This window comes from Petaurus breviceps, unplaced genomic scaffold, assembly GCF_028583685.1.
Source record: "Petaurus breviceps papuanus isolate PSGF00001 unplaced genomic scaffold, PetGlider_PUasm1.0 184, whole genome shotgun sequence".
Lineage (NCBI taxonomy): Eukaryota > Metazoa > Chordata > Mammalia > Diprotodontia > Petauridae > Petaurus > Petaurus breviceps.
Genome location: NW_027185793.1, coordinates 3,269,854 through 3,294,236, shown reverse-complemented (window position 1 = coordinate 3,294,236; position 24,383 = coordinate 3,269,854). Strand labels below are relative to the sequence as shown.

Genomic DNA, 24,383 nt, shown 5'->3' with positions numbered 1-24,383 from the left:
ACTCCTCCTCCTCCCCTGGAAGTCTGCCTCTCTCTGCCCACACCTTTCTCTCCAAGCAATACAATTATACCGAACTTGATTGGCTTAGTGCCCTAGAAGGTGGGAAATCAGCACTTAATCTGAAAGGTGTGGGGATCCCAGTGACCCCCAGCCTAATTGACTCTGCCCCAGGGCTCCATGTGAGGCCTACTAATGGGTGGCTAAGATCTTAAAGCTCATTCACCTTACCAGGAGTTATAAAAATCCTTTACTTTGGAAAAAAGTAATCTTTAAAACTATTTGGTTTTAATTGCTCACCCTGGGCATGTGTTGTCATCTCTTTCTGGTTTTTTCCAAGCTTGAAGTCACCTAAACAGACAAGACAACATTATCTGGTTAGAGAACAATGTTTATTCAGTCATTAATCTGTCATGAGTTTCTCATCACTTCGCTTGGGTTTATGATATGGGTCAAATACTTATATTGGGGGATAAACAGGAATGAGACAACATTTCTGATATTAATTTTTGAAAACTCTTATGGGGGAGACATTGTATTATATGGTTTCATGGGTTGAAATGGTCAAAATATTAACTTATAGCATTATTCTATAGCATTCATATACTACTTTATAGTCAACATGGCTGGTCCTTAGGCAAAACAAAACAAAACAAAAAACTTCCACCACATTTTGTTATTAGACTATTTCTGAAGACTTTCTAGCTAGTAGATTCTGCCAGAGTTCACACTCTACTTGGCATAGATTTTGAGAACCAAGAGTCAACTCCATGCTATTATGAGTTATCAGAGTAGGATAACTTCTTCATTTTGTTTCAGAAAAAAACACCCTCACTGTGACTTAGGAATTTAGTTAAAGCACAGATGACACAGATCATCCAGGAATGGATCTAATCAGAAAAGAAGTGGACCTGTTATATAACAAGATATAGCTAGTAGTTATAGTGTTGATTTGACTCCAGAACTGGAAAGCAAGGGTAGGTTGGGGAGAGGAGGGCGGTGCACAAGCATGGCTGGAACAATCAGCATGATATAGTGAGCCACACAACACACAAAGCCCAGAGAGTATAGGAAAATGCCTGACTCAGGTCACCCCTCCACACAGGATGAATTCCATTTCTGTGTGAGATTAGAGCAGGGCCCCTTTGTTGGAAGGAGCCACAATGGGGCTCCAGGAAATATACCAGTTATAGAGATTATATTTACGCTCTATAATGATTATTATCCCCCACTGTGGCATAGTAGTAGAAGGTTGGCTTTGCAATTACGAAACCCTGGTGTCATATCCTTCCTCTGACATATATTATCTATGTAGTTTTGTGACCAGAGGCAAATCACTTAGCTTCCCAATAATCTCTCATACTATAATGCAGGTGAGTTGCCATACAGGGCATAACACATGTTTGACACACAGTAGGTACTTAATAAATGCTTATTGATTTGACGTGCATATATGAAGGGAAGATTCATTCGGAGACTTCCTCAAACTGATGAAACTGAAGGTCCTGACCTTCACATTTATACACTATCCAAGTACAACCTCCCTCATATATTTCATTTTTTTCTCTACAAGTATGAAAAGTTTAGAAAGACTATTTTCCAGTGTAGATGTATAATACATACTCCCCTACACATGATGCCCTAATTCTGAATTGTAACATCTGCATGTAGTAAACAAAATGAAATATTACATACATTCTGTTTTTAGGGAGATCAAATAGCTTTTACTGATATAACACTATTATTTTTCCTTCCCTACAACTCCCACCCAAATTCTGCTTCCCCTGTCTTTATTAATGGTTTTTATGAAATAAAATTTTTGTCATTTGTCCTCAGTTTTAAGTATCCCATAAAAATCTATGCCATATCCTACAGAATCATTCGTGGAAGAGTTTAAGTGATGCTAGTCATTTATATTAAAATCCATTATAAGAGCCTCTCATTTTGACACATACTCAAAGATTCCGGTGTACTTTCCTTTGTACTTTAGTTACAGCAGAAATGAAAGGATATAAAGTTCAGCCGTTTTAAATAAAAATAATAAACAAAATAAAAATTAAAAAATTAAATTGTCTTTTTCTAATTCCCTCTTTTCAATTCTCCCCTTAAAATCACCCCAACGTCATTCACCCTTCTTTCTTCCTCTGCTCCAGTCTCTGAGTAAGAGATGGCCCTTCTACTTGTCAAACCCTCTACTTAATCCCTTGATCCTATTCACAGCAGTCTCCTCCAGAAGCTTGCCCCTTTAATTATCATCTCCTGCCTCTGTAATCTCCAATTTCTCCTTATCTCCTCTGACTTCTTCTGGTTGTCTACAGAAATACCCAGATCTCCATCATCCTTACAAAACTTTCACTTGATGCTACCATAACCCTGAGCAATCATGCTCCAACTTTTTGTATAATAACCAAATTCCTAAAGAAAACTCTCTACATTTATTGCCTCCAGCCTTTTTTTAACCTCCAACTCACCTTTCAACACCTTGTGCTACAGCATTCCTCTCTATGACTTAACTGAAACTGTTCTCTTCAAAGTCACCAATGATCTCTTTTTTTTTTTTTTGGCTAAATCTTTATCTTTGCTGTGCTCTATGAACACCCCATCTGCCTCTTGGAATATGCTCTCCTCCCTGAGTTTTTGTGACACCACTCTCTCCTTCTACCTACTCTTCTTTGCAGGATCATCATCCAAATCCTCACTTTCATATATGAGTGTCCCAAGTCTTCTTCTCCTCCTTTCCTATACTGTGTGTCTCTTAGTAACCTCAACAACAACTTTGGGCTCAATGATCATCTCTGCAAATCGTCCTCAAATCTACATATCCAGTCCAATAGATCTCTTGCTCTAATTGTCTGTTGAGTATCTCTCCCTAGCTATCCCACAGACATCTTGAACTCAACATTTCCAAAAAGAAACTCACTCCCTTCTGCCTTAGACTTGGCTCTCCTCCAAACTTCTCTATTTCTACTGAAAGCCACAATTCTTTCAATCATCCAGTATCTCAACATGGAAACCATATTTGATTCATTAATCTTGTTAAGATCTCATACCCAATAAGTTTTTCAAGTCTTATCAATTATATTTCCCTAAGTTCATATCTGTCCATTTCTCTCCATTCAACCAACCACTACACATTGCCAGATTAGCCCCCTCCCCTCCACAACTTTGAATATTCTAATAGCCTCTTAATTGGTCTCCCTCTCCCTAAACTCTCTCTTTCTGCATAGCTGTCAAATTATACTTGTAAGTCACAAAAAAGACTGTGTCATTCCCCTACTCTAGAAGCTTCAGTGGCTCCCTATTGCCTCTAAGACAAAATGCAAATGCCTATATTTGTCAGTGGGAATCTTCCCCAATCTGGCTCCAGTTGATCTTTTCCAGTTTGATTATGAATTACTCTATTTCATGAACTCTATGTTCCCTCAACCCAATATTTCATTTTCCAACTCCATACCTTCATATAGGCTGTCCCCCATGACTAGAATGTTCTTTTTCTTTCTCTCTGCCTCTTGGAACCCCTAGCTCCTTCAAAGCTTGGCTTAAGTGCCCATCCTAAAGAGTTTTTCTGATGCTCAATTATTATACTTCCACCATGAAATTATTTAATATTTTTGCATATTTTGCGTATTTACTTATCTGTTTATATGTTGTTTCCCCTAGCAAAAATGTAAGTTCCTTGAGGGTAGTTGTTTTCATTTTTCTCTTGGTATCACTTGTGTGGTACCTGGCACTGTATTATTCTAACAGCCCCTCCCCTCCTTTGTGACTTGGGAACTTTAAAAGATGCACATGTATATGTGATCAACAACTGTCTGGGAGTTTAGAAGTTTTCACTAATAAATCTTATGTAAATCAGAATCACAGTTGCAAACCTTTTTGGGAGAGGAACATCATAGAAAAGAAAATGCCCAAAATAAGTTTAATAGGTTGGGGACTAAAAGTAAATGAGATCACTATCCATCATGCTATCTTTGCCAGTAGTTTTCTTCAAAGTGGTGTCCCTGGGCATATAGGGGGCTGTGGCCTGATCCAAAAGGGGTCATGGACTGACCCCAAGGAGGTATGTAATCAATCAGTGGGAGGATGGAAAAATTGGTCACCTCCTACCCTCTCCACAATTACTGATAATAGGGCTTGTGATAGGGTTCCATCACAATCCTACCTCCCCTCATCACCAGACATTCTCCCACTATACCTCTTTCCTCAGCAGTGGAAGCTACCAACATCTCCACTTCTGCTTTGGTCACTGGCCCCTCAGGGAAGTTATAACCCAGATGTTACTAGAGCTAGCAAGGCAGCTGCTACCCAAGTGCTACTAGAAAAATTACACGCTTGCCTAGCCTTTCCATCTTCCCTTCCCATAATCAGGACCTCATGATTCCGGTAGGCATCCCATGGATATATTCTCTGGGTAACAATTAAGAGGTCTGCCTCTTCCCTTCATTTTTGTGTTGCACAGGGTGAGAAGGCATAAATGAACTGTGGTCTTCACTACAGAAGCCATTACATTTGCTTATGCCCCACCTCCATCTATCTTCCAAAATTCATTATTATTGTTGAGGATACTGTAAAGCCACACACAAGCAGCTTTCCAGAGGACTGCTGCTCTCAACAGCTTTCAAGGTTCTGATTACATAGAATAGTGAGCTCTCTATTTATTCAATAACAAATCAGAGCAAAACATTCATAGAAAATCAAAATACAGAATTCACAATGTTACAACTTGTCACAGAAAATCAAAATACAGCATTCACCATGTCATAACTCAACAACTTATCACTAAAATGGCCACATAGTTTTCACCAAAGTTGGACACATAGTTTTCAACAAAGTACATTCATTTAGTCAATCACAAAATCCCTAATTCAATCACAAAGTACAAAAGCCAAAGTTCTCCACCCATAGGTCACAGTAAATCATAATCTTCTCAGGCAATACACAGTATCCAAGTAAAGTCTTTTTTTCAGCTTGACTCAAAGCTAGCTCTCAGCTTCCATGGTTCCTCTTCCATGGTCCCAGCTCCAACTGTCACCTGGGTTCAAAGGCAGGCAGCTCCCAGTTCCCTGTCCAGCTCCTTGTCCAGTTCTTTGTCCAGTCCCTATTCCATATTGAAGTTCACAGTGTCCAGTCCACCTCAAGTCCTTCACAGTTCCTGTTTCTGGGAAGACAAAGCTTGATAGAACCACAATAACATTCATGCACATTGCGAGCACTATCATCAATTCACTATCTGCCCGTGAAATAAACTCAGACCCACCAAAAAGGTCTGAGAACTCAACACAAATCATCAACATAAAAATCAACACAGACCCACAAATTAGGTCCAAGAGGTCAGCACAAATCATCAGTAAAGTCCCAGGACCTCCAAAACCCTCTTGCAGGACTTCTGTAAACATACAACCAGAAAATCCTCTCTCAGGGCTTCTTTACAAAGTATCACAAAAAAAACATCAACACAGACAGTGCAGACAAACAGAGTGCTGGGATATCACAAGTTTTCTCCTTCTTACCTCTGTCAACCCAAGAGTCCTCTTTTCAGTTCTGTTGTCTCTAGCCTAGGCCTTTCCTTACATATGGTCATTAGCTCCTATTGCGGGAATTCATGAGTGCTAGGGTTCACAAGTTGTGGGGTTCACATGTTCTGTTTCTTAACAGACTTGATACAAGTCTCAAAAGAAACTTGAACTGAAACAAGGTGTTAATTCAATAACTGAAACAAGGTGTAAACTACTTCTGTGCTTGCCATTACAGATACTATTAACCTTTTAGTAACCCTAGTCAACTCTGGTGTCATCTTCAACTCCTCACTCAGACTCATTTCATATATCCACTTGGTCAAATCTTTTATTTCTACCTCCAGATCTTTTGCATATGCCTCTCACATGGTTACCACTCTAATTTAGGCCTTCATAACTTTTCATTAGGCTGCTGTGGTAGCATCCTCATTGGTCTTCGCGACTCAGGTCTCTTCCCTTTCCAATTCATTCTTCACACAATTGCCAAAGTCATTTTCTTAAAACACAAGTCTGACCATGTCTCTCTCTTTATCAATATATTCCAGGAGCTCCATATTGATTTAGGATCATATATTGCTTTATCATTATCCAACCTTTTTAAAAATGTATTTTAAAGATTTTATAATGTATATAATTAGAAGTACAGTAGTTTATGTATGTATATGATACAAAAAACTAAATATACATATGTATATGTATATACATATATATAGAGAGAGAGATGTATGAATAATTTCTTTTTTACTGATAGAGATGTAGGATCAAAACATTTTGGAGACAACCACTCTAACATAACTTGAGGTTTCTTGGTCACCCAATTTTTATGTGCTAAGAATATTTACCACTATCACCTGCTAAGCTGTTCCACTCTAACTTCGGTTCTCCTTTCCTTTCATACATACAGAGCAAAATCAGAAAAGATAATATTGATCACCAGTTTTCCAGTAGCAACACTCAAAGTCAGGATTTTACCCCCCTTCCCCAGTGCTTAATCCTGTATTCCAAATTTTGCTTGAATGAGAGGCTCATCAATATAGTTTGAAGCTTTGACCTGTCTTACAACTGGCATCCAGGCTACTTTCCTTAGGACGGCTAGATGGGAGGGAAAGGGTATAAGCTTTTATATAGTGCCTACCATGTGCCATGATACAATGATAAATACTTTTCACAAATATTATCTCATTTGATCCTTACAACAATACTGGGAAATAGGTTCTATTATTAACCCCGTTTTACAATAGAGGAAAGTAAGGCAAACAGAGATTAATTAGCTTGTCCAAGGTCACAAAGTTACCAAATGTTTGTTTGAGACTGGATTTGAACTCAGGTCTTCCTGGCTCCAGACCCAGCATTCTATCCATTGTACCACCAGCTGTCTCCAGCATAGAGCCCCCATCAGTGCTTTCTACCAAAATGAAGAAAACAAACAAAAAAACTTCTGAGAACCTCACTACTTGAAATTAGCCTTTCTTAGAGTGAAATTTATTATCTCTTTTTACTCTGGCCCTTATTCAGAAATGTCAACTTTGTATCTCCTGGTTCTGATTCTGGTCCTCATCTTGTATTATATCTTTTACCCAAATGGATTTTGCTTCACATTTTATAGTTCTTGCCTTTAAAGATCTTGTCTTATATGTTGATTTCCAATGAGCATCTCAGAGTTCTACCTCATAGTATGTCTGAGTAAAAAGACTATGATTGTATACATAGTCCTTTTAGAATAGCCTTTAATATATTTTAACAGCTTGTTGTTTGGCAACAGTGAGGAATATCTAACAGATTGATATGTTTAGGAGCTAGTGATAATAACAATAATAAATAACTGGTTCTTAAATAGTATTTTAAGGTTTGCAAAATATTTAGATATGAAAGTAGCATGTATATCACTAGGTAGGGCAAAGTTTGGCTGAAGATCACTTTTACTCCTTCAGAGTTTATTACTCCCAGATTAGGCCCTTTATGTGTCATGGAGGTTGACTTTGAATGTTTGGCACCCTACCTTCCTACAATCTAAGCAGCCATACTTTAAAAAAAATTATTATTTATTCATTTTAATACTCCTAATTTTTTTTGAGCTCCAAATTCTCTCCTTGCCTCCCTCCCACCAACTTCTCCACTGAGGTGAACAATATGACATCAATTATACATGTGAAATTATATAAAACATATTTCCATATTAGCCATATTGGAAAAAAAGCAAGAAAAACAAAGAAAGTGAGAAAATTATACTTCAGAGCTCAGAGTTTATCAGTTCTCTCTTTGGAGATCATTTTTCTTCATGAGTCTTTTGAATTGTCTTAGATCAGAGTAGCCACGTCTTTCACAGCTGATCTTCATTACAACATTGCTGTTACTGTGCACAATGATCTCCTGGTTCTTCTCACTTGACTTTGCATCAGTTCATAAGGATCTTCCCATGTTTCCCCTGAAATCAACCCCCTTATCATTTTCCATAGCCCAATAATACTCTTTCACAGTCATATGCCACAACTTATTCAGCCACTCCCCAAATGATCCATCCCCTCAATTTCCACTTCTTTACCACAATAAAAAGAGCTGCTAAAATATTCCTATACAGATAGCCCTTTCCCTTTTTCTTTGATTTCTTTGGGCTACAGACCTAGTAGTGGTATTAAGGAGTCAAAGTATATGCAGTGTTTTATAGCCCTTTGAGCCTAGTTCCAAATTGTTCTCCAGACTGGTTGTACCATTTCACTACTCTACAAATAGTTCATTAATATATCTATTTTTCCCTCATCCCTTCCAGAATTTTCCATTTCTGATAAGTCTGAGGTAGTGCCTCAGAATTGTTTCATCTGCCTTTCTCTAATCAACAATGACTTTTTTCATATGGCTATAGATAGCTTTGATTTCTTCTTCTAAAAACTGCCTGTTTATATTCTTGGATAATTTGCCAATTGGGGAATGGCTCTTATATTTATTAATTTGACTCAGTTCTATACTCAGAATACATTTCAGAAATGAGGCCTCTATAAGAGAAACTTGCCAGAAAATACATTAATATTACTTCATAGTCTGTGGTAAAACACATTTTCCCTGATTATCCCTTTTAATTAGGTCTATTTTTGCTTTTGTTTTGTCTGAGGTCATGATTGTTACCCCTGTCTTTTATTTGTTGCTGTTGTTTAGCTAAAGCATATTAGATTCTGTTCTAGCCCCTTATTTTATTTCTTTGTGAGTCTTTCTGTTTCAAGTGTGTCTCTTGTAAACAACATGTTGCTGGAATGTAGTTACTAATTCATTCTGCTATTCTCTTCTGTTTTATGAGTGAGCAACCACACTTTGAGTGGCACTACTATTCAAGTGCCTAGGGAAAAGCTCCATTAGTCATAGGTTCCTTCCTTTGCTTTTTTGGGAAGCAAGAAGAAATACAGGTTATTAATAAAATCATAAAAGCTCAGAGCTCTTGGATCAAAAATGGTCTGATCACTGGGGCTGGGTTGACCCTAACCTATTTAAGTTCTTGTGCATTCAGACAGTGATGAGTCATTGCCATCTCCCCATTTGTACTCTCTGTACCAGATTAAAAATACTAAGAACTCAAAAATAATCAAAATCAATATTATCTTTAAAGAAATCCACCTTTAAAGAACTATCGAGAACAGCAAAGTAATAGGTTTAAAAGAGTAACAAGCAGAATTATATATGGCACCTGTTACTGCCTACAGGCAGGCGTATCAAGGGGAATTTCAGGGGAGTAAAACCTTTCAAAGCTTTCCTCAGTCCTTAACACGGAGAGTTTAACGGGCAGCTTCAGTCTTAAGTTCTTAATGCCAAGATGCCCGCAGGGATCCTCCTCAGTATTCCCTTAGTTATCCTCTGCTCCCTCCCTGCTCTACAGCTGGGCTCTCCTCTCTCTCTTCTTGATCTCCCATTACAATACACTCTTTGGCTTACAGACTCCTTATATGTGTGCCTTAGTGTCTACCTGTTCATTTATTTCCCTCTGTCACTCTTGCACAGTCATTTAACATCTCCTGTGATGTTAGAAACTCCACCCTCTAGCTCAGAGGCAGCTACAACTGAGTCTCTTCCCAGCTGAGGAAGACAAATCCCAGAATGTGTCCATGAGAGTTCAGGCTCTTACCCTGTCCGCCAACAGGGCAGCCAGTATTTCAACCTGTGAGAATACACATATACTGTCTCATCTGAGCCTCACAAATTCTTTGAGAGGATGGAACAACAGCTGTTATTGTCCCCATTTTACAAATGAGGAAGCTGAGCCTCAGACAAGTGACTTGCCTATGGTTTGGTAAAGGTTTTCTTGAGGTCATGTCTGGAATGCTTTTTTATTTAATATGTGGAAGTTACTGGTCATAAAAATATGAAGATATGATCTCTGCCATTATGGAGTTTCTAATCTGTTAGAGAGGAATGGTGGAGAAACACATAAATATTGATAAAAATAGCAAGTGCACCTTAGAGGTAAACATACTATAAGAAATACAAAGTGAGAGACATTTCAGATATTCAAAGGTTGGGAAAGGTTTCCTGGAGAAAGAAGCCTTATAGAATGAGAGAGATTTCAACAAAAAGAAATAATTTAAGCATTGAAGTTAGGGCATGTGGAGTTATAGGAACAAGGAAAAATGAGAGTGACCTTAGCCCCTTTCCCCTACCTTAGCTCCAATGTACCTTAGCCTGGTACATAAGGAACCAAATTGATCTTAGGCGAATCCATATGAGTTGCATTCACAGGAGAGACTATAAGGTTCCTTTTGTCATTTTTCAGTTGTGTCTGACTCATCATGACCCCATTTGGGGTTTTCTTGGCAAGGATACTACAATGGTTTGCCATTTCCTTCTCCAGCTCATTTTACAGATGAGAAAACTGAGGCAAACAGGGTGAAGTAACTTGCCCAGGGTCACACAGCTTACAAGTGTCGAAGGTCAAATTTGAACTCAGGAAAATGAGTCTTCCTGCCTCGAAGGCCAGCACTCTATCCACTGTGCCATCTAGCTGCCCTATGCAATTCCTACAATCATATGATGTGCTCAGACTGACAGTATTACTGTGAGGAAAACACTTTGTAAACCATAAAGCAATATATAAATGAGCTGTTATTTATTTACTTGTCAGCTTCCTCTCTACACCCTAGCTTCCCAGTCTCTCTTTACAAAACTAAGTTCTGTGGTTGAGTAACCCGAAGCAAGTTACTTACCTTCTCAACCTGTTTTCTCATCTATAAAATGAGGCAGCTGGCCTGGATGACATCTCAGATCACTCTCAGCTCTAATTTCCTAGGATTCAATGATTTACTCTAAGATTCTTTGAAGGCTGGGACTTTATTCTATTCATCTTTGTATCCTCTTCCATCACCAGGATAGCATCTTGCATCTAATATAATCCTTTCTTACCTGGACTATGGCAAAGGAACTGCTATCCCTCAGTAAATACAAGTTAAATGATGAACAATGAATATATGCTACACTGATGAAAATAAAAACTCTCTTCCTCCCCACCCCACTCTCCATTCCTACCTATCCAGAAGTATTCCATTCTTTCAGGTTTGAATCGAGGAGATTGTAGATGAAAAGAAAATGTAATGCTGAGACTGAATTTATAGGAAAAACCACTTCTCAACACAAAAGATAACAGGATACTGTAAATTAAAAATTATTTTTCTTGTTTTCCACTGGCACAGCTCCAAAATCACTCACTTTTCATTCATACTATGAAATCATTAACTTCACTGATCTAATTTTTGGTAAATGACCCCACCCTGGTACCCAAAGTCATTCTTCATCTTTATTACAACTTGAATCCTACACAGAATCCACTACAATCAGATCATTCTAACATTCTTGGGAATCTTCTTTGCCCTTGTTCCTGCATTCTTTGTTCTGACAACCTTAAGGCAAAAAGGCCAGCCTGCTGTGTCACCAGTATGGCAGATCATGCTTTTTCATCCTAACTAGATAGTTAAGACTCTATAAAAATCACAATTCTCCTCCATCTAATTTTAGATGCAAAATAGTACACAAGGCATTATGTATACGTATGTATATTGTACACACATGATATCCAGCTTCTATACACACATTCATAAAGCAATATAAATATCCTTTGTTCTATTTCTTCTTAAAATATATTTTCTTGCATCACTGGTATTTTAAATAGAACTCCTACATACAGATACATGGATGAATGCATTTCATTCAAGTCATTTCATGTAGTTATTACTTAATAAAAATAATAAACTCTAATGTATGTATCTATATGAATTTATTAAAGAATTATAATTTAATGATGATAAATATATGAGTAATAGAGCTTTCAAAAAAATTCCAGTACATAAAAATCATCATAGAATTTTACAGCATTTGAAGGAATAATTTATCTGAGTAAAGATTATAAGGCACACGTTAAAGTGTTTTCTTGGCCTTGGGACCTGACATTTCCTTTTTAACTGCCTTGCAACAGTCTCCACATCCTGCAGTTCCAAGCTACATTTGAAGCCTTATTTCATACTTCTTTCTCCTTTCCACCTCCTTATATTCCAGACATTCTGCACTCTCCAACTTAGTCCAACTTAGTGCATTTGTATGTGCCATACAAATGAGCCCAAGACTAGAAGAGACTCATAAGATTATCAGGTCACTGTGTCTCTCACCCATTGGAGTATTTCTCTTCCTGTCAAGACTTATCTCAGGTGGAGCTTTCCATGATTGGTCTCACCAGCTACCAGAGACTTCTCCCTCACCAATCCCTCATCCTTTAATACTTGCACAGAAGAAGTGAAACATTGATGATAATCTTCTTGAAGGAAGGAATCATCTTTTCCAATAGTATCACTGATGATTTTTATGAGATCTAACATTTAGATAATGGCTTCAAAGTTGACAAAGGACTTTTTGTGCATTATTGCCTATCACAGCAACCCTGTGAGAGAGGTATTTCAGAGCTGGTGAAATCAAAGAGAAATCACAGAATTTTAGTGACTTGTCCATAAGCCTGTCACTAGTAAGTGGCAGGAGCAGGTTTCAAACCTAGTATGACCTGACTCCAAACCCAAAACCCTTTTCACTATGCCCAGCATGGAACTATGTGTAGAGTAGGTGCTTAAGAAACGTGTGTTCATGTGAATTAATGGCTGAAAGTATAAAACTTCAAATTAAAACTATCATGGGCAAAAAGTGGCTGAAAATGTAGTCCCCATCCCCTGATTTATTTAAAGCATTTGCCTTTCGATGGAGGGTGGTTTATTTTTAGCTTTAAACATCTACATCGGAGGAAAAGCATGATAGATATAACAACTCTATAAGTGAAAATTTTATTAAATATTATCACTATTGGCATGCAAACTTTTAGATATATAACTTTCCATATAATTTTTCACAGCTCCAGTAAGGGGGATGTAGTCTATTCAAATTAAGGGATTAAAATTAGCTCATGCAATAATCAGGAAATTCCTCTGAGGCCATCCTATCCAAGCAGACTGAAGGCAGATGGTGCTGATGTGTTCAGCATAGAGTAGTGTTGATCACAGAATATCTGCCAATCAAACACTTGGGAGAGAAATGAGATCCATATGTGTTTTAATTACTATAGCAAAACCATCCAGTATAACTACCAGAGCTGTGCATTTTTATACAGTACAGGAGATGCAACACAGATTCTCTTTCATAAAAGGAGGCTAAAATTGCCACATACTGAACGGACAACAATAACAGTATAAATACTACCAATTAAGAACAAAATGTGCTATCCAATGACACCATGAATTCCTTCTTTAAAATACTTTTGTTTCTATTATAGATATTTCAGTCTAACTCTGCCACTAAAAGAAGTTCCCAACCATGCAAAGGGATGAGGTGAGGATGAAGTTTAAACAGGTCCAAATCTCTATAATATTTTGAGGTCTTAAAAGCATATCCTATGAAAAAGTCAGTACTAGAGAGGCTATCAGAGAACGAGCACAGTGTTAACAGTGCTGCAAAGTAGATTAACCTCTCTGGAAATCAATTTGAATTTATGAAAGAAAAGTGACTATATTGTCCATATTCTAACTCAGCAATCCCATCATTGGGCACCGATCCTAAGGATGTCAAAGATTCACTGGAATACTTTTCATGGTAGAAAAGAATTAGATACATATTTGGTTCCCTTTGATTGGAGAATAACTAAAAAACCTCTCATGCAAAATCTGTGTAGTTAAAAAAAGAATGAGAGTGAAACAAGCAGAATGATAAACACAGTGTCAATGAAAAGATCACTAAAAGGAAGTTAAACTCTGAAAAATGAAAAACCCAGTGAAGATGAGGTAATGAAACAACCTTCCTTAAGGGAGAGAAATAGAAATCTATTAGAACAGAATAGCACATATTGTCAAATGCAGTAGACTGTTTCTGCTTAATTGTTCTCACAAATGATTTTAATGTATAGATCAAAGACATCAATAAGACATTTTTCAAAAAGGTAATTCATGCTAAAGTTGAACATGAGTACATTTTTAAAAATTGGATTACTGAAATTTTCCAAATATTTCCAGTGGCAAATTTTTTCATTTGCTTTTAAATATCTTCTTGTTCCTCCAATTGAATTTAACTCTTCTTAATTTTGAAGTAGAACTGAGGTCCAAGTAAAAGTAAATGGGAACAGCAATGAATCCTCAAGGATTTCAGAAACCCTTTTACTACAATAAGCCAAAACCAAGTAGTTAAGGATCAGAAGTAGAGCGTGGTATAAAGGAATGTTCCTCTGTCATTCTTTATTATCCTCAACCAGTCTTTCTCATAAAAACAAACAAACAAACAAAACCCTTGCCTATAGTCTTACAGCTAGTATGTTAAAGAGATAAGACTTGAGCCAGGCATCTTTCTGATGTCTATACTTGCCTTCTATTCAGTGCTGCAAAAGACAGAAAATACTACAAGGAGGTGCAGGAGCATGACCATATTTCTAAAATTCATGCAGAGGGAGTTTTATGACTTCTAGGTATCTGGGACAATATATCATATACATATATTTATAAACTTACACTATATATATGCATATATGTGTATGTATACATAAATATGGATATAATTTTAATTCAGAAAGTGTCATCTTTTGCCAAAATTAAAGAAGGCTGTAATTACCTAGTTTGTATATTAAGGTGATGTTAGTAAAGAACTCTGTAAACCTTAAAGCACTATATAAATAATAACAATAATTATTATCTGTACTATTTTCTGTCTCACCCCTTTAATGCTTATTAGTGCCCTCAAAAGTTTAAAACAAAAACAGGAAGAGGGGAGTTCATTTTTGCCACTTGCTAGTAGCTATTCTGGTCTGACCAGTAAATGATCAAAATTATTGCCTTTAATCAGGTTTTGGAGCAGGAAAATATCAAATTTAAGATTCATTCAATATATGACCTCATTATTATGGATAATTAAGAATTGGCTTAGAATGAAATTACTGAGACTGGTTAACAGATGGTGCAAATATAATAAAGACAATGTTACTTCACTACGTTGACAAATTATATTTCAAGCATTTGTTAGTAGTAAAAAAAAAATGCACCCACAATGTAAGAAAGACTCACTTCATGGTTTTATAAAAAGCCACCCCCAATCCATATCTATATAGCACTTTTATTTTCCCTCAGTATTCTAGAGTAACTATAGTAACATAGATTATGCTAATATACCTTTCCATTACTTCATTTAGTTCTCACGCTACTGCTGTGTCCCTACAAGAGAAGGAAAAGGAGCTACTGAGCTACAGTAATGCAGCTGGGCTCCATTATTCTGTGGAAAACCCAGTTCTCTCACCAAGATATCCTCTAATTCCAGCTAACATTCATTGGGACTGAAAAATGACCCCCTGAAAAATATTGTTAGTTACACATAAGGAATTTATTTTTATTCAACTTTAGAATGAAATCACAACTAGTGGGCTTATATAAAAGGCTAGAAGGTTAAATTTGCATTAAACTCGCAAATTACATAGAATGGTGATGGGGCAGCAATAATCAATTATAGTAATAAGCTATAAACTTCTGAACTAAATAAATTCAGCATCACTGCAATGAATAAATAAGGAGAGAAGAAGGAAAAAAAGGAGCAGGGAGAAAATAGGGAGAAAAATCTAAGGACTGATAAAAGAATGTGTATAAGTGTGTATACACATACTATACATATATATATTTAAAAATATATTTATTATTAGAAACAAAAAAAGTCAATGCCATAAAAATGACAAATATGAACTAAATACCTAATAAGCCATTAAAAATATTCTTGAAATACTACAAACAGTGCACCTTTACAACAGCACAAAGTACAGGAGATGGGAGCCAGTTCAGATAACAGATAATTAACTGATATGGAACATAAAGTCTTACTTTCCAATCACTGGTTCAATTGCTAGCTTTGTAATCACTACAAAAGGTAGGCTTTCTTATTAAGCTTTCTCAATTCTGAGGAAATAGCACTAGAGCATAGAGTGATCTCAATATAAAATCGCAACTTCAGGGGGAAAAAGTGTTGTACTTTCCTCTCTACATTTGTACAAAAAGCCAGCTCAGGATCCCTAGACGGGATGTACAGCACTGACTGAAATCTCCTCAATTTGTGGGGGTGAGGCAGGGTGTGTGTGTGTGTGTGTGTGTGTGTGTGTGTGGCATTGGAAGAAAGTTGTCAGTCAAGAAGTCCTATACTGGTTGTCCTTGCTCAATTGTTTTCAGTCATTTCTGACTCTTTGTGAACCCATTTGGGTTTTTCTTGGAGAAGATATTGGAGTGATTTGACATTTCCTTCCCCAGCTTATTTTACAGATGAGGAAACGGAGGCAAACAGGGTTAAGTGACTTGCTCAGAGTCACACAGCTAGTGTCTAAGGTCAAATTTGAACTCAGAAAGATAAATCTTCCTGACTCCAGGTGCAGCAGTTTAACCACACTGTACCTCCTAGCTGCCCACACTGAACCTACAGTGGTACAGATGAAAACATGCTGCATGAAGAAGCCACTACTGAGGACCAGGAATATGGGCCATGGAGCTAAAAGGGCCAGAAGCAGGAAGGAGATAGTGTCCAGAGGGGAAGCAAACAAAGCCAGAATCTTAACAACGTCCAAGAGGGAACCAAGGGCATCGAGGTTCAGAAGTAAGAGTTGAGTACCAGGACGAGTAACAGGTAAGTAAAACGAAGAGCTATCTCAACCTGCCAGACTCAGCAGATGGATGGGCAAGGGAGCAGGAACCTTTATGCCTGGCCCAACTCTCCAGTTTCCTCTAATACCTCTTTACCTAGAAGACTTCGGTTGTCATTGTTTTTCATGTCAATCACCGACTCCAAAGAGCAATGAACACAAGGCCTAAATAGTCGTAGTCAAATTAGGGACTGTGTCAACAGTCAATCATTAGTAATCGGAGCTCATTCTGAAATAATTGACATACATTGCTTAGGCCACTGATACCACAGGGAGGCAGAGAGTAAAGAAAATAAATTTATTTTAGTTCTGCTTACTTAATATCAGGACATGAACATCTTTGTTAAGCTTAATGATCAGACAATTTCATCTTTCAAGACCTCAAATTTACAAAACATCTTTTTACAACTAAAATGATTAATATTCATCCCTCTTGATCTACTTTTAAACACGGCTAAAACAATTCACTTTATGCTGAGATAGCTTCTCTGAGAATGATAGTACTGATTTTCTTGGTGACGAACAAATAAGCAGCAACTATAGCTTCACTGAAACTCCAGCCAAAGCAAATGTTAAGCTAATGTCATATTTTGTCATCTTTTGCCAAGAAATTATTCTGTTTATCAACTAAAGTGCTACCCTGCTCTATCACTGTACTCTGATACACTGTATTTCCAAGACCCTGGATCCCAGAAGGCTTTGCTAGTTGGGTACAAGCTCTGACAGGGCCTGCCAAGGTGGACAGGCTTTGAGCGCAGGCCAAGTATAGTTATCCCTTGGACATCACAGGTGTTAGAAGTGTGGCACCCCTTCCCCCACTGCCCATAAAACTTGGAAAATCCACAGAAAATTTTTTTGGCCCTCCCTTTGCACCAGAGAAGAAGTCTGAATTAATATGGTATTAAAAGGTACAATTTGTTGATATAGTCTACCATACATATATGTGTTTTTTAGTTTCTAAACTTTTTCTGGGTTGTCTGCTGGCCTTCAGGTGTCATCTGCAAATTCCACAAAACTCCAAAATTCCCATCTAATTTCTTATGTCGACCCCTACCCCCCGTATATGGAGAAAGTAAAAATGTGGAAGGGATAACTGTAATGGACTGTATATTTTTCCAGAGCAAGGCCTGTTTGTTAGTTTTTGCCTTTATTTGCATTTCCAGGGCTTACCAGTATCTAGCCCTTAGTAAGCACTCAATAGTCTCTTGCTGATTGGCTTATTACTGCCCAAGGACCATCCAAGCTTAATTTGGACAGTCTCCTCATCAGAGGCTTGCCCACCAGAAGAAGGGTTAATCTTTTTTTTTTTTTTTCAGTCACAGCAATCCCTTGCTGAGGCTGTGCGATCTACATCCATGGAAGGATTATCCTCACTAACAAAATAATGAATCTTCAAATTATTTAAATAACAATTATATAATGTGAATTATCTTTAGGCATTGTGTTCTGATTAAAGTAGTTAATTAAATTTAAGTGAACAAATTAATGAAAAGCATTTATTTATTAAGTGCATATTACATGCCAATGACTGTGCTAAGCACCAGGGATACAAATACAAAAGAGACAGTTCCTACCTCTAAGAAACTTTTGTTACAATGGAATAGGTAATATGTACAGGAGACTAGACTTATACAGAGTAGGCTATCTTCAAGGGGAAGGCATTAGCAGTTGGAGGAGGCAGGAAGTTCTATTGCAGAAGATGGGACTTGAGCTGATTAGTGCAGGAAGTCAGGATGAAGGGAGGGGAAAGAGAATTCTGGTATGGGACACCAGTGCAAATCCTAGGAAAAGATGTATTATGTTCAAAGGATTGCAAAAAGGCCAATATAACTAGATTACAGAGTGCATGAAGGGCATAAAGCATATGAAAGCTTGAAAAGTAGGAAAAAAGGGAAAGATCTAATTGAAAAGTGTTAAAATATCAAATAAAGTTGATTATATTTGATCCTGAGGTAATAGGATGCCACAGGAGTTCACTGGGGAGGAATGTGATCTGGTCAAACCTACCCTTTAGAAAAATCATCTTGGTAGCTTAGTAGAGGTTAGACTGGAATGGGAGAGAACTGAGGCAGGGAAACCAGTCAGAAGACTATTATAATAAGTCAGTCAAGAGATAAGAGCCTGAATCTCAGTCTGTGGAAGGGAGAGTCACACTAATGAAAGAAAGTACTGTAGCAACACTCACATCTATAAAACCTTCCCTGATCCCCCCAGAAAAAAAAGTGATCCTCCATTGCCTGACCAGCTGGGGCTAAAGGAGTAGAGAGAAAGGGATTTATATCACATATCCCCTGAAGATAGAAAGGAAAAGACTGGGTGAGTGAGAATGAGGAGTTGAGAATGAGGTTGAGAACCTGGGTGACTAGGAAGATAGTGGTACCCTCAAGAATAATATGGAAGTTCAGAAGAGGGGGAGATTCTGGAGAAAAGATGATTTCTGCTTTGGGTCTCATGAGTTTGAGATGCATATAAGTCACCCAGTTCAAGATACTCAAGACTACACATTCCAACTTGTATTAATTTATATTCATCATTATCACCTGACTGAGGGCAAGAATTTTTAAATTTTTTATCTTTCTAACCTCGGAAACTTGCACATGCACAATATCATCTATAGTTGCTTTAGGTGCTTGTTGAATTAAAATGAATACACTAACAGTCAGTTCTTCCCTTTCTATGACTTTGTATTTCACAAGATATGAAACAACATCAATACCAACCAACTTCCCAAATTCTTTCCAAATGTATACTTGCTGAAGAAGTTATTCAGGATACTCTTGAAAATGTTATGGGCAATAAGGTATTTTACATCTCTCTCAAAATTTGTATGTTTCTGAATAGTAATTTGGAACAAATATTAGCAGAAAGAAATGAGGCAAAATACTGTATTAAATTGAAGGTTAACTCATGATTCATTCCATTTATGCCATTAAAAAGTAAATTCAGCATAGAAAAATAACTTCAATCCTATAATTACTGGTTGCCATGAAGATGAGGTTTAAATTTCCAATTGATTCAATGAAATGTTTTATCTAGAATTATCTGCTTTCTATCTAAATTCCATGTCAAAAGTCACTAAGCAAAAGACTTCTTAAACACAATTATAAAAATGGCAAAATCCCAAGTACAACTTTATACCACATAATAAAGAAATTTCTTCCAATACAGAAAAAACAGAGGTTATCACACAAATCAATAAAGAAGATAAGTTACAATTAGCAGTGCCCTGGAAAGATCAATTAGGCCTTCTTTCAACTTGGCAATTTTACTCACTTAGACCAAATGAAAACATGCAGCTTTCAGAACCATCTCTCCTTAAATAATTATTCTAGAATTCACCATGAGTTTAAAATGAGATAATCCTAAATTTCAAGTTAATTCAAAGGGTGATTGACTCTTAGTATACTACATATTCTTTTCAAATTACATTCACAAAAATGTAAATTCGTTCCACAATTTAAGCTTTCCATTTAAAATGTTTAACGTAAGGGAACTGACCAGTGAGGAGCCACAAGAAGGCAAAAAGAACAGGGAGAGATACAAAAACAGGCAATTTAGGGCCAATATGACAAAACTTTTTGGGGCAGCTAGGTGGCAAAGTGAATAGAGCACTGGCCCTTGAGTCAGGAGGACCTGAGTTCAAATCTGACCTCAGACACTTAACACTTATAAGCAGTGTGACCTTGGGCAAGTCACTTAACCCCAATTGTCCTGCCTTTCTCCCCTCCAAAAAGCAAAAAACAAACAAAAAACCTTTTCAGTAGCCACCAACAGCATAGAGAACACTGAAAGCATTTTTTTTTTCCATTTCTACTTTTTCCTCCTACTGGATTATTGCAATAGCCTTTGGTTCAGTCTCTGGGACTTCTCAGTGCCCATTCCAGTCCATCTTTCACTCAGCTATCCATCTAATCTTCCATAAGCACAGCCTGACCACATCAGCCACTCCTCCAAACTCCATGCATGTCTGCTGCTGGTCCTCCAGGCCTGAGATGCTTCTTCATCTCTACCCTCTGGCTTCCCTGGCTTCTTTACAGTCCCAGACAAAATCTCACCTTCTATAAACAGCCTTTCCCATTCTCCTTCAATGCTAGCGCCTTACTTCTGTGACTATTTCCAATCTATCTTGCATAGATCTTGTTTGTACAGAGTTGCTACCTACTGTCTCCTGAATTACACTATGACCCCCTCGAGAACAGGGACTATTTTTTTTTTTTTTTCGGAATGGGGAAGGCAAGACAATTGGGGTTAAGTGACTTGCCCAAGGTCACGAAGCTAGTGTGTCAACTAAGGCCAAATTCAAACTCAGGTCCTCCTGACTCCAGGACCAGTGCTCTGTTCACTGGTACCACCTACTTGCCCCCTGAGAACAGGGACTATTTTATCCCTTTCTTTGTAATCCCCAGCATTTAGCAGTGTCTGTTATACAGCAGGTGCTTAACAAATGCTTGTCAACTAGACTTGATTGAAACCTGAATCTCATTACTCTTCTTTCCCATTGGTACCAGGATGACAGTGCAGTCTAGGCCTTCCTTTACAGTACCGATTGCATCTTCTCTCACACCCTCTGGCAACATGGAAGCAGAGTAGGAATTTTCCTTGCCCCATTGCCACTTTCAGACTTTGGACAGAGCATCAGGCCTGGAGTTAAGAAGATTTGAATTCGAATAGAGTCTCAGACACTTACTAGTTGTGTGATTCTGAGCAAGTCACTTATTAACCTGTTTGCCTCAATTTTCTCATCTGTAAAATGGGATATAATAGCACCTCTACCTCCCAAAGCTGTTGTGAGGATCACATAAGATAACTGTAAAGCACTTAGCACAGAGCTTGGCACAAAATAAGTCATACATAAATGTTAACCATTATTATTTTTTCCTTACTTCCTTCATTCAGCAGCTTTGCCTCCTTTGAGGTTCATTCAATCCAAATCCAGAACCTGTGTGAGATTATTAGTGACCACCTAGAGATTTTTATTTCTTCCTCAAGGAGTTCAGTGCCTGAATTACATTATTCCTCTCTACTCTAAGTCCTATCTTCATACCAAAAACACCAGCATACGAATTCCTTCAAATACCCCAAACTTCGATTTTCTGTCTTCTTACAAGTTAAGTAACATCACTTTTTTCCTGTTCTATTTATAAACTATTTATCAGTCTTAGTGTATTAATACAATTATATCCAGGACATAACACAATGATACCCAAAAAAAAGTAGACTTGTAAAGAAGTTCTCATATGCTTTTTTAATATTTGTGAGGCAGAGAAAACTTTAAAGAATAAATCTAAGTTGGTATGATTTTTATTTCAATAGGAATAACCTTGTCACAATGTAATTAAAATATTTGGGTTTTGTATCTTTCTAATTTTTTCCAAAACCGAAATTCTTTATGAAAACATATCAGCAGGTTTTTATTAAAGTGTCAACTCCTGTGCTGTCAGGCAAAACCACTGTACAGTTTAACAGTAGGAAGACAAGCTATAATTCCAGAATACTCAACATATCCAAATTCCAAAATACAATCTCTAATCAACATTTCCACAGAGAATAGCAAACTAAACGTCTGCTTATTTATTCCCAGCTAGCATTAGCCTACAGCCATAGGAAGGGATAAAAGATTTTTCTTCATCTCTCTACTTTGTTTCTTCTTCTCTAGCAAATGTTAAGCTAAAATTGGTAACTGTCCTGTACCATCACTTAAAACCAAAACTATAATATTTAGTGCAACATTAACAGTAAGACATTATAAATGTTCTTTAGAAATCAATAAAAAGAAATACATACAATTAATCTTGTTGAACGGACACAGTTCTAAGAAATACAAAGAAAAGCTCAGAGGCAAGGGAATAGAGAAAAATATACCCTTACAAGAGCCAAGCCAGAAACATCTTTTATTCACTGTCTATTGATGGGAAATACATTACAAGAAAAATGAAAATTGGATATTAAATTCTAAAGAAAAAAATTCATTCATGCCACTTCTATGAGATATCTGTTTAATAACAAAATGATTCTGAGATACAAATTCCTCTTTCTAAAGCAAATGTCTTTTAAAAATATACATAGTGAAAAGATGCTTTTATATATTTAAATTTATAAATTTAATATATTTAATGTTATGATTATAATATAATTTTAACTAAAAAATATAAGACAGCAAAAAGTTAACATAGAACAAACCAATCGGAATTTTCAATTTCTTATAGTTGTTAACCCAAACAACTAGCACAATAATATACCCAAGTAATGAAATGAGCAAAGAGATAAGTCATGGGTTTCTGATTTTATACACTGGGGATTTTGCTATCTAACATATATTCTTAGTCTTCTTTTCTTTATATTATCTAAATCTTTTGAAGTTCTGTTGTCTATACCCACATTACACAACTTATCCAAAATTACCCCACTAGCCTTCTTTTTCTTTGTTTCCTTTTTTCTTTTGGGGGAGGGGGAGAGAGGGAAACAGGGACGTCTCAATCTGTGATTTTATCAGTATAGGGAATGGCTAGTAAGAAAACTCTTCCACCAATGTAGATCGGCAATTTAACTATAACTCATAGCCTTAGAAGTTGCCTGCAACACTGAGATTAAATGACTTGACCATGACCATAAAGCTAGGTAGGGTCAGAGTCAATACCTGAATACAAGTCTTCTGGATTTATTGACTCTAAGTCTAAACCCGCCCCCACCATCCACTATACCATGCTTTCCCTCATAATACTATAGCTTTTTCAAATGTTTATGTAACTAAAACACGCCACATATTTTAAAATGTTTCTTATCACTTACTAAAACATCTATCAAACTATATCAGGAGGTATATATGTATATGTGTTTGTTTGAAACAGTAAAAATAGAAGGCTTCACTCACTTTTCTATTGCTGTTTACTACTATACTACTGGCCTAGTTAATAATTTTGACTGCAGGATTTTCATTATGCATTCACAGGTATTTTTATAAGTATATATAAGTATAAAAATAATAATTTTATATTTTTATATAATAAAAGCTTTAATTAAGAATACCCCACAAGTCTTTTCTAGGTAGCTGCTTAAAATGCCCCCACATGCTATAAATTCAGCTAAAGATGCACATATGAAAAACAGAAAAAAATTCTATATACCTAAAACAGCTTAATATAGGCATTTAACAGTGTGAATTACTTACCTTCCATTACTGGGAATGTCTAAAATAATACTAGGAGCTTCAACAAATGGAGAGGGGCTTATGATTTTTGGTGAGGGGTGAATCATCCTGTTGTAGCTGCTCTGAATAACCCCTGTATGCATACTGACATCATCAGTAAAGACTTGGAGGCAGAGGATACTATGGTAACCGTGCAATGTGCTAAGAGACAGAAGCCTTTAATTGCTTTAACAACTTCCTGGGGCTCTAGCTATCGAGCTTCGATTTGCTAAGTAGGAAATGAAGGTTGTCACAGAGTCAGTGAGTGTGACACAGAGCCAGAGGACTCAATGAATTCTAAACCTGTTTATTGTGAAGTGACTTTTTAATGACAAATGTCATTATTGAATCCATTAGCATTTTTTCTCTGATATCTAAAGGTTCTTCCAAAGTCATAGGTTAAGAAACACAGCTCCCAGGTAGCAATTTTACAAGTGCAGTCTCTTGCACAGTTTTCTTATTTAGCCAATATCAATGTTATTGCATCATTGCAGCTGTCTTTTTTATGCCTTACAAGAAAAACACT

The 24,383-nt window shown here is 36.9% G+C and overlaps 1 protein-coding gene across 10 annotated transcripts in view; it reads right to left on the bottom strand.

Moving 5' to 3' along the window:
• The window catches only part of PAM (peptidylglycine alpha-amidating monooxygenase), a 369,904-nt gene that overhangs the window by 305,787 nt on the left and 39,734 nt on the right, over positions 1–24,383 (bottom strand). For 9 of the 10 annotated variants that reach the window (XM_069088092.1, XM_069088091.1, XM_069088094.1 and 6 more), the window contains one exon: positions 298–348. The gene's annotated coding sequence lies outside the window, so the exon portion shown is untranslated. Of the gene's footprint in view, positions 1–297; positions 349–6,807; positions 6,830–24,383 lie in introns of those variants that run through there. The other variant, XM_069088093.1, reaches the window with a different exon arrangement.